At 44.3% G+C, this 17,928-nt stretch overlaps 1 protein-coding gene across 5 annotated transcripts in view; it reads left to right on the forward strand.

Annotated features, from left to right (window-relative positions):
* PAX2 (paired box 2) overlaps nt 1-17,928 on the forward strand; it is an 83,578-nt gene that overhangs the window by 15,422 nt on the left and 50,228 nt on the right. The gene's annotated exons all lie outside the window — the stretch shown is intronic.

A 17,928-nucleotide genomic window follows, 5' to 3' on the forward strand; every position in this document is an offset into this window, starting at 1 on the left:
TAAAAATTCTTTTAAGAACAATTTTTGGTTATCTCTCTTTAAAAAGACAGACTGCAGTGCAATGTAGCTATGTAATAGTGCCTGCTGTTAATATTTGCCTAAATTTAGGGCCTTTCTTGGTTGTTTAAATTTAGACTTTTGAGCTTGAAAAACTATACATTAATATATAAATTATACATACACCAAAAATACATATACACTTATTTATAAAATGAATAGAGAATGTAGGGGATGTAGACGAGGAAAGGAAGGAATAATATTTCTGAAGAAAAGGAGATCGTGTGAGTGCATAGGGGAAGTGAATTTCTGGGACGCGCTGTGTACAAATGGGCCAAGGCTGCACAAGCAGAGGCAGAGTGGAAAATAGATAGTGTCACAAATTCCTTCTCCCTATGGAACAAACAGCAAATTTAGAGTTTTAAAGAGACAATGTTTGTGGTGCTGTCTCTGGCAGGCAGCCACAACACAAAGCTTCCAGAGTGAGTGGTGAGCACAGCTGGGTGGGGTTGGGGGAAGAAAGGGCAAGAGATAAGGATGGAGTGAAAGGCCAAGGCAGATTTGACTTGGATAGTGTCAAACCCAGACCTGCTGTGGTTTTACAGAAGGCAGTCTTGGCCACTGTGCCAAACGAGATGCAGAGGGTCATCCAGTATTGACATCCGACTCCCTTATGTGGCTCTAACAATTTCAGGCCACTTGTGTGCCTGAGGTTGGGGTCTGTGCATGCGGAGGCAGCAAGGATGGGGACACAGTAAGGATGGGGACACAGTGTCTGGCTGTGTGCGGATTCTTGTGAGGCGCACAAGCTGGAGAGTGGGGAGGAACTGCGTGGGTGAGTTTGCATGCTTGCACGTGAGAGAGCATGTGTAAATTTGTAAACAGGTAATGGCCATGATTTTAACTCCCTTTTGCAGATTACATTAATTTTTTGTGGCCTGCAAATATTTAAAGACAAATACATGCCTATGAGTGACACCCGCACGGGTCTTGGTGCCCAAGCGAGTAAAACTGGCAGAGCTGGTGGCACAGGGAGACATGAAATGGAAGGGAGTGTTGCCCGTTTCAGGAGGATGTGTAGACAAGGAAATGCCCCTGGTACAGTGAAAGGCAGGGGATAAAGTGATCCTGGGGAACACAGTTTTTAGAAGAGTGCAAGAGGAGGGTGCCAGCCCTGTAAACGAAGCCTTTGTACTGCTTAGAGCACCAGCTTTCCCAAATGAAAGCACCTTCTGCACCATTTGAATGTCGTCCTGGATCATTCTGTGCATAGTGAAGTAATCTGGGCATGGAAACCTGGGTGCGTTTGTGCCGACAGACTGTTGAGTCTCTATTGTTCCACCAAACAATCTTCTCTCTAATGGATATTTGGGCAAGACATGTCCTATACCCCACAACGTGTACAAGGACGAGTGTGGACATATTAATATCACTACAGCAATATGTCCAGCTGGGAGTATAGACTTATAGCAAGTAGGTATTACTGGTCAGTGTAAGAACTTAGAATAGTCTTATCTATGGAAAAAATGTCGTAACTCTGCAGTTACATGCAGGGAGTTATAGGGGCGAGCAAAAGCACAGCAACACACATCTTGGGAAGCCTGTCTAGTTTTGTGGGGTTCTGCAGAGGATTCTGCTTCCCCATGGCGAGGCAGCCATGCAAATGCACTGAGGAACTCTGTCTGTGAACAGATGCATGGAGGGGTCCTAGAAGTGCTCATATCTTTGTCAGTAATTCTTTCCAGTAGACCTGGCGATAAGGTACTATGGCAGCCATACCACCAGTGTGCCAAGGAACATGAGGTTGGTGAGATGGGCAGCGACAGTACCACAGACTGTGCAAGTGTGCGTATGACAGAGCGGCACATACTGAGATGTGTGAACACAGAAGGCGTACAGCAGGGCAGGCACACATATACACGGAGATACCGCATACAAATGTGGGGACGTGCCTGTTGGGGACACCTAGTGCATCTGAGGGAAGGAAAGGTGTATAGGGCATGATATATTTGTCAGGGAGTGGATGTGTGCTCGTTAATGTGATACATGATGCAAGAAGGGGATACCTGGGGATAGAGGGGGCAGAGTGGGGTATGCTAAAGGAGATATTTCTAATGATAGCCATAGTTTAACGCACTGGACTCTGCTCTCCTCTCCCCCGCCTCCCCTCACACTCTTGTCCTCATTACCCGGGTTATCTTGTTTGGGTTAAGAGGCCAATTTCAACAGACTATAATTGAAGAGTGAAGAGAATCTGATAAGATAAGGAAGGGACATCATTCCTCAAGGGATCAATAGAGGTTTCATGTTCCTCCTTCCCCTGCTGTGTCCCTAACACGCTAACACTCTGTGTCCATGAGCCTGGTTTATTTGCTTTGCTTGTCTGCAAGCCTGGAAAGGAAGCGTGGGATTGGGGGTCCTGTAGTCCCTGTCTGTCACACAGACAGAGCAGGGGAAGTGGCATAAGGAAGGGACAATGGGGACACCAGTGGCAATACGGTCCCCTCTGAGAGCCAGGAGGAGGCAGGGAGGTGACAAGCCTGATGCCCTCCTGGTTCTGGCAGGGGCACGGGCTCACAGGGGAAGTGTTCACCTTTGGCCTTTTATCTCAGCATCGTGCTCTGCAAGGGAAGGATATTGATAATTTGTCTAGATTTAGACTTGCTTTTCCTAGGGTCCCCATGCAGACAAGCTCAAAGCTTTTCACAGGCATTCATGGGGCAACCTCTCAGGGCTCCTCAGGGTGAGAGAGTTATAATTACCCCTACCACAAGGAGAGCTAGTAGCTGCTCCTCATTAGGTTTATGTTTGGATCTGAGGTTCAGGCTTGATGGCCCCTGTATCTAACAAGCCCTTCTTAGTGTTTTTTTGGACCAAACCAGCATGAGAGGATCCTCTTAAGAAGCACAGAGTGCCTCAGCAGTGAATACAGGTCCCTTCACGGCAGGGCTGCCAGGGCTTCCATGCTGCACGGGCAGCATTTGTTCCCCTCCTGCCTCATGCTCCTTGGCAGAAGGATGCACATCTCACACAAGCAATGTGAGATCCATACAAACCCATGCAGCAGGGATCATCGCTGCCTGGTGTGCACAGAGAGCTGGGATAGTGCAAAGAAGCCTCTGTGCAAGGCCCAACCTCTGGCATCAGGTGAGCGCTGCAGGTGCTCTCCTGTCCCCACAGCCAGCGTAGGGATGCTCGGGCACAGGGAGATGAGCTGAGCAGTCAGCATGGTGTAGGATCCAATCCAGATCCCATACAACAGGGTTGGGCAAGTTTCTGGAGAGCTTGAGACACAGAGGGGTCTAGGGCTGAGATATCTTCTTCCAGCTGATTTCTCTTTTATTTTTAACACCCAGAGAAACAGATGCTGAGAGCAAGTCAGTCATGCAGTGAGCATGTGGCAGAGTTGGGAATACAACCCAGATCCCCTGACTCCCAACCTCAGGCTTTAACCACTAGACCATGCTTCCCTCTAAGCCACCTTGAACTTTCCTCAGTGAGGATGGGGGCTACTAAGCCTCTGTGGGCTGCAGTTTACCAAGCTGTCAGGAGTGTGCTCACTGGACCGCCTCACCAGAGACAGCCTTCCTCACGCACGCTAAAAAAGTTGAAAAGAAATTCATTTCATGGCCGGTGGTTGCTTAAAAAAGGCGATTCCAGCATATGTATGTGATAAATGTTAACTGTGCATTAATCGCATTAAAGAGGACCCTATAAACTTTTCATTTCTAATTAAATTCTGGCCGGTGATTCTGGCGAAGCCAGCACACTCCAGGCCTTTGTTTATGTGGAAAATTAAAATGCAAATACAATGGAATTTATTTCCATTACTAGAGTGATATGCTGGGCTCCTCTGTTTAACAGCCTCCAATTACTTTCAAACAGGTTTCCTTCTCTCTCACTCTCCTCTCCTCTCTCCCTTCCTCACTCCCTCATTTTTTCCCTCCCCCTATTACCCTGACACTGCTGCCCCAGTGTGAGGGGTGGGAGCTGGTAAAGCAGTGGGTGGGCTAAGGACGGTGTCGTCTGTTCAAGGTCAAATGCAGGCAGGAATACAGAGGAGGAAGGGAGAAAAAGGGTGGGAGAGCACAAACAAGGATGTAGGGGAAGTAACAAGGCTTGAGCTAATACAAGGAGGAGTAAGGAGTTACCTGTTAACAACCTCGCTGGAAAATATAAGCCCCACTCACTGGCTTGCTAAATCCCAGCCATACAGATGACCGGAATGAGAGAGGTCACAGGTCTTTCCCTGATGGGGTGTTCTGGTGAGAGAGTACACCCGAGAGCTTTCTCTGGAAGTTTTCTGGATCTTTCACAGCCTTTTTCATAGACTTTGTCTGGCTGTGGCTGCTGCTGGGCTAAATCCTGATGGCTGAGGAGGCGCAGAACAGGACCAATGCCAGACACATTGCCTGCGCAGAGCAAATAAATCCATGAGGCAATGACACATAATCATCAGCTGAAAAATAACCGAACTCTCTTGTTCATTTCCAAGAGACCAAATGTGGCTACACTGTCTTAGGGCATTAGCGCACAATATCCACACAAGTCAGAAGCCATTGCACAAACCCAGAGATTCATTGTACGTTTAAAATTTCTTAGCACATATATTTACTGCTAAATGCTGCTGACATAGAATCCCATTCTTTCTTACATATATAAGAGACCCGGGTCAGTTCAGACATGGGAACATCATCAGGCAGTCACACACAGATCAGAGGCATCTGCTAACTGACACACTGCCCTTCTATGTGTTAATATAGACAGTCACACAAGAAGACCCTTGCAAAGGCAGGTGTGCCCTTCGCTGTAGACAGATGTAGTAATTTCTAGATCCCTTCACAGACTCAGTCAAATCTATTCAAAACTGCACAGTATAGTCTTGCAGATATTTGTGGAGAAACCTAGGATATAGAGACTTATCCAAAACAATAACTGAAAAGCCTTAGCAAAACCAGAAGGTGCATACACATGTAAACACACCCACATAGCTGTGGAAATACACTGACACACATACAAGTAAGTGGCCACAGACCTTGAAGCATGTGGCTGAGAACCAGCCAGACGTGCTACCCCGTGTGTCACGCACACACAGGTGAGCGGCGAACCCTCGGCACATCATGCTGGCAAGGAAAGCTCAGGAGCCAAAGGCATATTCTGTTAGTGCATGTGAGCATCTTAAGGAATCACCTAGTGTAAATGATCCTGCCCCAGCCGAGACAGGGAAACAGGAGAAGGACACATTCACTTAGAACACTGAAAAGAGGCCATTACCCAGTCAAACCACCCAATCCCTGACATCATTATTCAATACACAGGAGCCCTGAAATGCACACTAACTCAATCACAGAGACACACGATTACAAAATAATACTGATGGAATCAATGAGATGGACATGCGGTCATACAAAGCACACCCACCCCGGTGTTAATACACAATAACAGCCGCCCAACAAACGAATACAAAACAGCCATTCACGACCACAATGGCAAAACACGGGGCTGCATTCTCAAAGGAGACTTGAAAACTCTGGCAACAAAACCCACCCTGGCCAAAGGGGTCTTGGAGCAAAACTTAGGGTGTGAGCAAAATCTGGCTGTTGTTAGCCTAGCGAGAAACAAATAATAAAATCCTCAGCAAGGTGTGTGCCAAATATTTTCCTCTCCTCGGGGGGGTGGTAGACCCCTCAGGGAACTCAGGATCATGCAGGATTGCACCCACAGCCATCAAAATAGGTTGGTCCAGTGAAGTGACACCTTTGCTCAGTGACCAAAAGCGGTCACTCTTAACACAAGCAGGGGTGCAGGACATACAAGACTCACCATATTACAAGCTAACATAAGAAAGCAAAACCTACTGAATATCAGAAATGCAACATATCAATGCTATGAACAGATGCAAATGCTGTTCAGCACCCAAAGCGACAGAACCATTTCACAAACGCAGCTCTGCAAAACAGCCCGATCCTCTTCCCAAACCACGGCAGCACACCCAAATCTATCACAGCACTAGTGTCTTTCCCCTTCAGAGTGGAAAAAAAGCAAATTGCCCACATAAAACATGCTCATAATGCCACAAATAATTGACCTTCCTGGTGCCTTTGTAGACTGTTCCAGAGCATGCTAACCCCAGTGCTTAACATGAGGCCCAAACAGCCCACTTTTGCAAATCCTGCATGATCCTCTCGGGAGGGAGACAGGGGAACTGGACTCTAAGTCCTTTCCCTGGCACAGCAGGCATCAGCTTGTACCAGGGTGCATGTGTCAGAATATGCTGTTACTGAAAATGCCAGCAAGGCTGGGGGAAGGCTGCTCCCGCTTGTGTGTGCCTGCATGCCCTGTGTGTACAGGAATTCCCCTTCCTCTACCAAGTGCCGCTGCTTGTAGCCATTAAAAAGCCCAGGTCCTCATGCTGGGTGTTCAGTGAGTATTGATTCAGTCTGCAAGCAATTTTAATATTTCTTCAGGGACTTTCCAGCAACAGCACAAGTCATTAATTCACCCTCCCAAATTGCTTATTCAATAGCAGGAACATGGCTCCTGAATAAAGTCCCAGAATTTATGTGACTCACATGAGTCAGGAGGTCAAACAACTGTTATGGAGCGAAGTTAAAAATCCAAATAAAATATTGACACTTTTTTTTTTTGGGGGGGGGGGGGGGGGGGAGGGAAAGAAAAGGTATTTAAAATAGGGTTTTGTTGCAATGCCCCCAGGATAAAGAATGGAAAGAGATTGAAGACAAGTTGGAGTTTGTAAAATCAATGGGATTTATTGCATATCCGCTTGGCATTTAATAACTCCTTCCTTTCCACGTCCCCCTGCTCTGTGTGTACATGAGGGAGATAAACTCTTCAAAAACTACAAATAGGCAGCCACAAAGTACAGATGGACACCGAAACACCAGCACATGAAGGCAGGCATGTGCAGTGATGAATATTACTGTAAGGCAGTGGCATAGAAAGATCCTCTCAGGACCCAGGGTTTTGACTGAGCTAGACAGATCCCATCACGTATGGCATTACATATGTCCATGTGGTAGAAGACAGTGTATGTCCACAGTCTTTGTAAAAAAAAAAAAAGATGGGAGGGAAAACTGAGGCACAGAGTGAATTAAAAGAATGTGCTCAGTCGCAGAGCCCATCAACAGGATGGCCGGATCAGGATCCAGGTCTCCTGATGCCCAGTTAGTGGTTTTGCTGCAGAAGGACACTGCCTTTTATAGGAATGAAAGTACACAGAGTGACCAAGATCATCCCTCTCACAGACGGGATGCACAAACCCTCTCGCCGGAGGGACACGCAAACCACACAAGGAGAAATGCATCTGTAGACACCATGCAAGCCCATCCATATGCAGATAGATGCGCGCACAGATATAAATACATACATGCTTTTCCTGAGCTCATTGCTATTCAGAAAGCACTGCAGCCAGATTACACATGCAAGTAGAAACATACCTGCAGACAGACAGACGTGCAAATGAATGTGCGTGCAAATGCACGAGCACAACACACACACTGGTACATCAGCAGAGCCTCAGGTACCTGTATATCCCCACTGAAAAAACCACGCAAACTGATGTATTGCTACAAACCTAGGTTTTACTTACAGTGGTATCTTTTTAGCTAGCTGCACATAAATGGATGCCCACACACACTCAAATGCATTCTGCACAAGCATATTAATATATAGGACTGTCTCCCTATTATATTATCCTGGTAACTGTTTCAGTGAAACTATGCTAATTTTCTACCAGTCAAAGATGTGAGACTGTAGTAGCCATCAAACAACATTTATTCATTAGCACTAACTCCATAAAAACCAAGCACATAAAAATATAGCCTAACCATCTAATCAAATAGTACTTGATGGCTTGGGATATTTAAGTGGGCTTTCTTTGCTTTGTTTGATTTTCTGTTTGTCTAGTTGACTTTTTAGCAAAGATTTAGGGCAGGTGCTTTCTCTGAGTTGAGATTTTCCAAAAGGCAATTTTTAAAGGGCTTTTTTGCGTTGTGATAAAAATAATGTTTGACAACATTTCCCTCTTAAGACGTCTTTTGACAAAATATACAGCGTGGTTTTAAAATTAAGCAAGGTAATGAAAAGTTTGAAATTTCCATAACGATGCTTAAATAAGATGAATATTTTTGCATTAAAATATGCTCTGGTGTTATTTCTAAGATTGTTTTGTTCACGATTGATTTTGCAACTGCCCTTTAAAAACGGCAAGATAGAATCTTTGGGCCATCTTATGCTACCTCCTGTCTTCTTAGACAACAATATACTCAATAAAAAATGTAAAGGTAGTATTTTTTCAAATACCATCACCTATATTCCTCTTTACTCTTCTGCCATTGAATCCTGGTTGCATCTGATCTTGTCTAATCTAAGTTAGATCAAAAAATGAAATACATGCTAATTTACAGATGGAGGTATTCCAATTCATTAGGTGAACAAGTACTTAATTCAGATTAAGGGGACCAGGTTTTGTAATAATGGAAGTGGATAAAAATCACTAAAATTCTCTAGAATATAACGATTTTCAGAAAGAATATCTTGTAATTTGCAATACAGTATTCTACTGCAAAAGCCTAAACTGTAAAATTTTAACAATTAAATATTTATAAATCAGGTCTTCAGATAGTGTTAAACGATTGCTGCATCTCTTCTATGTTTACCTGTCTGGCTCTGCCTGGCGCAGCGTGTCAGCCACTAAAGCTCACGGGGAGAAAAGTTGCCTGCATGGGGATGTAAGGATGAAGATCACTTGGGCATGTGGGAGCATCATTTAAACTGCTGCTCTTGGGAGGCTGTTTGTCACCTTGGAGTTGTCAAAGGAATCTCAGCTGAGACGGTTTCATTGACAAGGAATAGGCAACAGGCTTGTTTACACAAGGGCAAACAAGAAAATTAATCTGAATTAACTTTGCAAGTGCATTGGTTAAAAGTATTAAAACACTGTTCGGATGCTCATTCAAAATTTGAGTGTCCTAAATTGAATTTAGTTTACTTCATTTCCAAAGTGAATTAAGCTAAACCAAATTAAAGCTGCCTTAATTCTAAACAAGGGAGTCAGAGATGTAATGTAGTTTAACTAGACCATTTTAATTTCACACATTCAGTTAATTCAAATTAGTTATTTTGCACAGCTGTATGTAGGTAAGCTCTTAGACTGCTAACTCCTATGGACAGAGAATGTATTTATACAGGGGTCAAGAAAAGGGCACCCAAAAGTCCAGTGTTCTTTATCAGCCATCATGATGGTAACAGAAAAGGATAGAAATAAGAGGTTGTTGAAGGGCCACAGAAGCCCAGAGCTCTGCAGTTAGACAGATGGATGCCGGATACGCAATTTAGGAATAGAGCAGATCTGCAGTCACAAACTCACACATCTATGCAAATGTACACACAGGTATGAGCCTTACAATACAGTAAGGTTCCACATTAATTATCTATCAGTGTTCAGATGTTAGATATTACATAATGGATATTATAGCCTTGTTACGGATGAGTTCTAGGTGGTTATGACTTATTATCTGTAATAACTCTGCTTGGTGCTGTACAAAAACTTCCATATAGCTAGCTGGTGGTGGTTACAAGCCACAGATCTGAACAGCCTATGTGCCCATTAAACTCTGTTAAAAACTGTAATGGTTGAATAAATATTTATTAAATTCTTCGTGGGGTCTGAATATATATGTGACCCAAATGTCTAACTCCATACAGCCACAGTTATAAATGCAGACCTACAGGCAAAGATAAGCAAGTACGCATGTTGTGTGGTCAATTAAAACATATTAAGGGACAAATGCTAGTGCATTTGCAAACACAATAAAGATACATAAACAAATATATAGCTACAGAGATGGGCACCAACTTTATGCTGGGAGCCTGTGTAGCACCCACACCCTGAAGTGCTCGCCTGTGCTTGACTGCTTTGGGTGGCACGGTAGAGCAAGGAAAAAAATAATACCTGGAGCAGTGAGGACTAGAACAGAAAGGGAAAGATTCAGGTTTCCTGTGGAAATTTTCAACTTTTCAATGTGGTTTTGAATCATAACTTTAATAAAATTCTACAGTTATTTTCCAGTGTAGTTGGAACTTGCTGTTTCAATAAAATCTGAATACATTATTCTGTTTTTTTTTTTTTTTTTAGGACAGTTTCTCATTCACCCTAAAAAGGTCATTTTCAAGGGAAAAAAAAAAGTCCATTCTGATAAGGCTTAAATTCTTCTTACAATTTTGTTCATTCCAGTAAGACCCAAGGTAAAAATAACATTAGATCTAAACTGACACATCCCCAGCACTGTTTTTGTTTTGATTTTGGGTAAACATCTTCTACTGGCAAGAGGTCTACTATGAAATTTTCACCAGTTCTGATTAATGCAAGCAAGGCACACACAATGACAGCCCTGTACAGGGAGTCATTTACTTACCCCCCCACCAGCTCATACTGCAGTGGAGCATTCTACAGGATACAGAGATAACATGCTGCTAATACACAATGCTGCCAAGCCCAAAAGTTAAAAACTCTTGAGTCAATACCCTCTAAAACAAAGAGACTGGCATAAGATTCACAAGGCTGTAAATAAGAACGTATTTGGGTTTTTTTCCTTTGCCTCCAGTCCTGGCCCCTTGGGAGGCAGCCAGGTCCCACTTCCACCTGGTCTTTGCAGCCATGAAAGCCAGAAATACATTGGTATTAAATGAAAGCTGAAATAATTGCTTATCTTCAAGATCTGACATTTTACACAAAATACCAGGTATGGCATAACTTGCAAGAGAGTTGAGAATGTTATCTACATTTATCTGATTCCTCCCAGTTCAAGACTCCTTCCCTAGTACACACATGTCTTCTGTTAATCAAAATGAATGTCCACAAGGAATTCAGCACAGACTCCTGAATTTTAATAACTGGAAATGGGCTCAAAGCAAAGCTTTCAATTAAAAGTTCCCATGCTCCAGATTAAGATATTTAACCTTGGCAAGCCCATGTGTTTCTGTAAGTTTCCTTAACTCCCCTGCTGGCACAGCCGCGGCTCCGGCAGCCCCGGCCGTGCTGCGTGGCGCTCGCCGGTGTGCCGGCAGCTCGTGGGGCTGTGCCCCGTGCTGCCAGACCCACGCCAGGCACTCCGTAGGTGACAGAAGATGTCGCTTTGAATGGCAATCATCACAGTGTAGGTGTACCCTTAGAAAATGAGGAATTCCCGAGAGCTCAAAAATACCTGGGCATTTTCCTGACAGGAATCTCTTGCTAGTGAAGGGGACCTAGGCAGCAGCTATGCTTCTCTCCTGCTCTTTTCCTGTGGCTTGTTGGTTTTGAAGCTTTGGGTCTTTTGTTGCAGAGATCATGAGTTTGTTGAGGGGGAATGGTGGGTCTGTAGCTGCTGGGATGGGTACTTTCATGGATGCTGTGAGTTGAACATCTGCTCTGTGGTTGCCTACGATATTAGGATTTGGACTTCATGACCTAGGTGACCTGTGTTTCTATGTCCAAGACCAGCAGAACTCTTTTTGTCCTTTAAGGTTTCCTTAATTCACCTTAACCCAGGATGTCAAACATCTACACCCAGGATCAAGTTTGCTTCCAATATTTTGTAAACTGTATGACATCTTCTAGATGTTTGGATTTTAATGAATTTCTGGCTTTCTTGACTGCAAAGAAAGCCTTCCAAACGAGAACTGAGTGTAATAAAAGTAGAAACACCTGCCTGAGGACATTTCTATGCTGCAGTCACTGCTTGACTGCAGCTTATGTAGATATACAGTAGCCAGCTTTAAGCCAGCCAGCCTGAGTCCTGATGGCTGAATAGCCGCAGCTTTGCACAACACAGTAACTATTCAAGCGCACCTTCTCCTTCCCAGGTGGGTTTTGCACCCTAACACAAATCCACCTGGATGAATGGGGAAATGTTGCTGAAAGCCTAATGCGGCAATTTATTCTGGGACGTCAGGCTCGACAACCTATACGCACAGGGCTGACCGCTGCCAACCCCATTGGTACCAGTGGTGTGAAGTTGTGTGTTACTGCTCAGCAGAATGAGTTGGCAGGCCAGCCCCCTGCCTGGCAGGGCTCCCCCTTCCAAAAGGCAGGCATCCTCACCTCTCTTCCCTTCCACCCCTTTTCCTTACGTCTGGACTTGTACTGTGTAGCACAGCAGAACTGGAATGGGCAGAGATCTGCTAGAAGCTGAACGTTAATGCTCTGCTCAAATTAAATGAAATAAAACCATATGGTGTCATCATGGGTCACTGATTTAGAACAACAAAAAAATCCTAGCTCCTCTCTAAGCCCTTCAGATAGTAAAACTGCTGCTGTGAATTCTGCCTCTCCTCAGAGTACAGCCAAGAAATGCAGTGAGAGAAAAAGGCAGGATCAGGCTTTCTCTTGTGTTTGGAGTGAGCAGGCAAACCGGGAACCAAGTGGCACTTTTTTCACTGTGTCTTCAGGCATAATGTCAGTGTAGTTCCTGTGAAGTTGATGGACCTACACAGATTAACAGCAGATAAGGACTCAAATCTTCTCAGGAAGGGCTGGGGTTGTGTTTTGAGATATGTAAGGCATCTCTATTTCGACATCTCATATATATGGAAGTTTCAGAAAAATAGACAATTCCTCTTCAGGCACCTTTTAGGGCTATCTGTCTATCTATCTAATCAATCTAATTAATCTGTCATACTTGCGCTTATATACTAATGTCATACACGATCACCCTTCTCTCTCCCTTTCCAAAAGGTAAGGAGAAGGAAACACGATTTTCATGAAAGGAGAGAGCCTGAATGTGTGAATATTGCTCATGGCCCCCAAATATGGCAGGGTTTGAAGGCATTCTGCTGTCTTGGCAGGGAGCACCAGAGCCTCAGGCCAGCTAGCAAGGAAGCTGAGTCTGCTGCTCCTGCCAATGTCAGCTGTTGTTCTGAGGGTTGCAAGTGTTGCAGTAGATTTTGAGAGCAGTAGGAGAAGTTACTGCCCCCCCTACATCCTAATGGAAATTATGCTGTGTTTTTTGGGAGGCAACTGCAGCTCTGAGCTTCCCAACTACACCTGCTGCTGCAAAGCCAAATGCAGCCACCAAAGCCCGTGCAGCTGAAATACAGCTCCTGTTGCCTTTGCCCACCTCCCTTCCCGTCACATACAGCCACTGTCAGCAGGGTACATGTCACTTCTGCTTCAAGCAGGGGAACGGAGCCAATACTGTGCTACAGCTCGCTGAAGCACTTACTTGGCCCCTGTTATTAGAGTCTGAGCCCTTCACTCCTCCTTCCAGCTGTCCTCACGGTGCCCCAGGTGGCACGGCAATGCTCCTATCTTCACACTTCAGGCAGGAAACAGAGCACAGAGAGAAATGCCATTTGTCCAAAGTCCTGATGAGAGGTCCATGACAGAGCAAGGAACTGAAGCCCTTTCCCTAAGTCGGATTAGGCTCTGACTATCAGACTTTCTATTTCCCTTCCTTCACCCCAAATCCCTTGGTTGTTTTTCTTCACCACGCTACGAAGCTTGCTTTCCATTTTGAACTTCGTGCAAACAAGACATTTTCCCCCACTTTTCTTTTGCTCAACTGTGAATTCAGCTGTGTCTTGACCCATGCACAGAAACGTAAGACTCCGTCCTATTTGAACCAAAGCCATGTTTGAGCTCTTTATGCCTGCGCAGCAGCAGTCTGCAGGTGGGACACTGTTGACTCCATGGGGGCTGTCACCAAGGAGCCCAAAGCCACCCCTTCCCACCACATGCTCTCCCTCTTTTCCTCAGGCATGCTTTGATGCCAGCATCACTGGGATGGTCAGGAGCCTTTTTGTGGGAAGCAATCTGACACAGGCAAGGCTTCACTGTCTCACTTAGCCCCGCACCAGGTCCCCAGCAGGCTGCTGTCCCCTGCTGTCCCCACCGCCGGCACAGCCCGTGGCTCAGCCGTGCAGCCCGGCGCTAATTAAGCGGTGCGGCACAGCGGGGTGTGTGTTCCTTGGCCATCGCAGCCTCCCTTGGACACGCTGCAGAGAAAAGGCTGAAGCTTCGCAATGTTAGCCTTCCAAGAACTGCTTTAATTGCCCAGTAATGCACACCCTGGGGTCTTGTAATGTGCTTCTAATATGGAGCATTTAAAATATGAATACTCCAAAACAATTAGAAGGAGTTTGGTGCTCTGCTGGGTGTATCCTTCCACTCTGAAAAATACTCCATGACAAAGGAATATGATCAAAGTGAGGATACCAGTACTTTCCAAAATCTGTTAGGGTTTCCTTGGGGCAGCAGGACACACCACTCTTTCCCTTACTGCAACTTCACTCTGTTCTTCCAGGATTAAAAGAATTGCTAGATTGGGACTCCAAATTATTCAGACCTACCTCATCTCCCTCTGATCAGCCCTAGTATGATTTTTCATTTCAGATACTGTCTAAAGACTCTGCCAGCAAATGTAAGAGAGGAGAAACCACAAAGTATGTCAGGCTATAAGAGACTTTGGATAGAAATGTCAGAGAAGGAAGGGACATGTCCTATGATCTGTCATTCTTTTAGCAAATAATTTCTGGACAGGTTTAGAAGTGATTTTTTGCTTGCTTATTTACAAGGAGTCAAAGAAAGTTCTGCTTCTCAGAAAGGACTATTGCTCTGCTAATTTTAACTTCTGATATTTTTTTCTATATTCTTGACCAAATTTGTTTAGAGCTTGTTACAATTGTCATACTAGGAGAGATGATTTTTTGTCTGTCCATCTCTATTCAGAATCAGCAAAAGGAATTGTATTAAAACTGCCGAAAATAATGAAATAGAAATCAAACCTTGGAAATTCATGTTCTAATGCTGAACATTTAAGAAAGTCAAAGGCATTTGGAAACAGACAGTTGGTTTCAGCTGAAGCTGTATGCAGTATTAACTCTAGAAAGAGTTACTACAGGCCAGCTATGGTAACTCATGAATTCCAGGAATGTATGTACAATTCACAGTATGATACTATATACTGTAATGATATTATATGCCATTACGTAAGATAATATCGCATATTAAATTCAGATTGTGGAATGAAGTTCAGTTGCTTTACTGCAATCAAAGATCTATAAACGTCCTGTTGCTGAAACTTCAAAAGGTTATGTATTATATCTGTGTCTGTTCTCTGAAACTGAAAGTAGACAACTTGGGCAAAAACCTCCTATTGGAAAATTTAAAAATGGGAATTTACAGTAAGTACCAGTTTATGCCTCTAATTAAACACAAATACTGTTATTGGAGTCACTGACTATGATGGAATTAGAGCAGGAATACATTTAGTCCAAAGCGACAATTTCTTTTGGAGAAAAGACATTTGAAAATATTGGCATTTCCTTCAAGAAATCAGCACTGCTGACTGGTGTGCCAGGATTTCTTCCCTTCTGCTTCTGGGAAGGGCTGAGGAAGTGTTCTGCAAAAAGATTTGTCTTTCTCCAGTGTCTAGAGGCAAGAACAAGCCATCAAAGGCAGCAAGAGGTGATCAAGGTTTTGCTCCCTCTCATGCAGCAGTAATCCCGAAATCCTAGGTTTGAGGCAGCAGACCTGGCTTAGTGTGTATTTTAGTCTCTGGTAAGGGTGAGAAGCTTTCAGCAATCCCCAAGTTTAATGACAGCATTATTATGCTGCATCTGTTGCTACAGGCCCAGGTCAGCTCTGTTCATCTTTCATCAGCTGTTTCATTAGGTGGTCTCGTGTAGGACAGGCTCACTGGAAGCCTGTTAAAGCAGCGGCAGTGATGCTTGGCTATCCTGCTGTTCATCACTGTCCCTAAATGAATCGACCCCGGGGGATGCACTGCTGTATTCTGTACTGAGCATTAGGGTCCTGAAATTTCTTCTCTTTCCTTACAACACTAGAGTTAGTTCGTGACTGTAGGGCAAAGGAGCACTGCTGGGGAGAGCCATTTCATGACCTGCCTCTTCTTTTAGCCATAGGAAATACCTTCTACCTGACACCTCATTAGATTTGCTGTGCATTTGATGCCAAAAATTATTTGACCCAAGCCACTGGGGTTTGCACAACCAGAACCGCTCCCCCTTGCTCACTGTTTCCAGACACTTTCTCTTGACATAAAGCCAGTTTCATTCTTAGGAGGGGAACATTTTTGAACAGAGCCTTTCACCTCTGGGTCACTAGCTGAAATCTGGCCCTGGTTGGCAGTGACCGAAAATCATTATGAGCTGACAGCTACTTGGTGAAATGAGCTGGCGAGTCTCATTCCAGTTCCTAATGGACACATCTCAGAAAACACAGTCACAACTGGCACTAACTGGCATTCTCAGATGAGAGACCACAAACTGAATGGGGAAGGAAACTGAACCTTCCTCTTCATGCCTTGTCCGGGTTTTTGAAGCATTATGGACATGCATTTTATACCACCGTCATTTCACAGTCTATTTTTACTCCAAATGGCTTTTCGAAACTTTGCAGTTTTCACGCAGTATGATTCAGCACAGCCTGATCGGCCATCTCGGTATAATTAGGTTCATCTGGTGGTTCCCCTCAGTAGAAGCTGCGCTGTCTGCTGCCACTTCCCCGTACGAATGGTGAATCTGATGTCATATCTCAGTATGAATGAAACTGTCTGATGTCACCTCAGTGCTAACAGGACTTCTTCTAATATGTCATAAGGCTGCAGGGGAAATCTTCTAATCCATTCACTATGCTTCACCACAATAGAACATAACACAGTATAATGTGTAGGTTAACTTAGAAACCCTCAGGCAGATTTTGGATAGATGGATGGATGGATGGATAGATACATTTATACAAAGTATACATACATTATATCACCCTATTGATCTTAAAAAAGTTCCAGGTCTGCCTGGCTATAATGAGATTTTTGAACTTTGTGTTGCGATCAATGAGGGGAATATTATTGGCCTGGAGAATTGATATACCCGCTCTCTGTGGCTTGTTCTGCTCCTGGACTGCCCCTGCCCCCAAGGTGTACGATTCCATCAGACACTTAACCTCTTTTACAGTGTCATCAGGCTAAAAGGAATCTAATAGTGACACGGGACTTGTGCTCAGCACTCTGGCACTATTGCTTTCCTGTCACAAATAATTTATAGCTTTCTATTTCCATCCCTTTGCCTGCACCCCATCCCCTCTTTCTGTTTCTCTGGGCTGGGGGAAATCAATAAACTCACACAACCAGAGTGGCACTTCAGGGCATTTTAGGGGGAATGTGAAACAAGAGAAACAAAAAGAAAAAAACAGAAAAGAAAAAAGTTATATTATTTGCCCTAGCACAGACTTCTAAGATCAGCTCCTTAGCTAGTGCAAATCAACATGACCTCAGAATCTGGCCCTGAGACCTTCAGACACCTTCTGCATAGTCCTCAGCAGCTATAGAGTCCTCAGCAGCTCCTGGTACCACTGACCTATATGGGGTGAGGATCTGGATCTCCATCCCCACCTAAAACCTTGACATTCCCTGTCTCCAGCTCATCCCAAGCAGCTTCTCTGCTACTCCAGCTACTGCCCAGGTGTCATCATGTGTATATCCGAATTTCCTAAAAAGCTGAGGTGATATGGTCTGAAATACCTTTATTTTCCTAAGAAGGTTTCACTCTCAGGAGTTGTGCATTTTCAAAAATGCCCTCTCAACGTAACTGCCTATCTCTACCCGTGCCATAATACCTGCTAGCCACACATTCGCTCTTTGAAGTTTTGCCAACTTATTATTTGGTACAAATCTTTAAGGGAAGCTCTTGGGTGGGCAGGGAGAATGTGTTACTTGCTTTCACCTTCTGGAGAGATTTCTGAGGAGAAGTTAAAGCTAATATAATGCAGGGCTGAGAGTTCTAGAAACTTAGGCCGAAGAGCATCTGCAGCCTTCAGTCTAATTGGAGAGGCTCATTTTAATCTCAGAAAATAATTTGGTCTCCATGGCCTGCACAGATCATGGCTTATTTGCCGAGTTCCTTGGTGAGACA

The sequence above is a fragment of the Caloenas nicobarica genome, chromosome 7 (genome assembly GCF_036013445.1).
Source record: "Caloenas nicobarica isolate bCalNic1 chromosome 7, bCalNic1.hap1, whole genome shotgun sequence".
Taxonomy (NCBI): domain Eukaryota; kingdom Metazoa; phylum Chordata; class Aves; order Columbiformes; family Columbidae; genus Caloenas; species Caloenas nicobarica.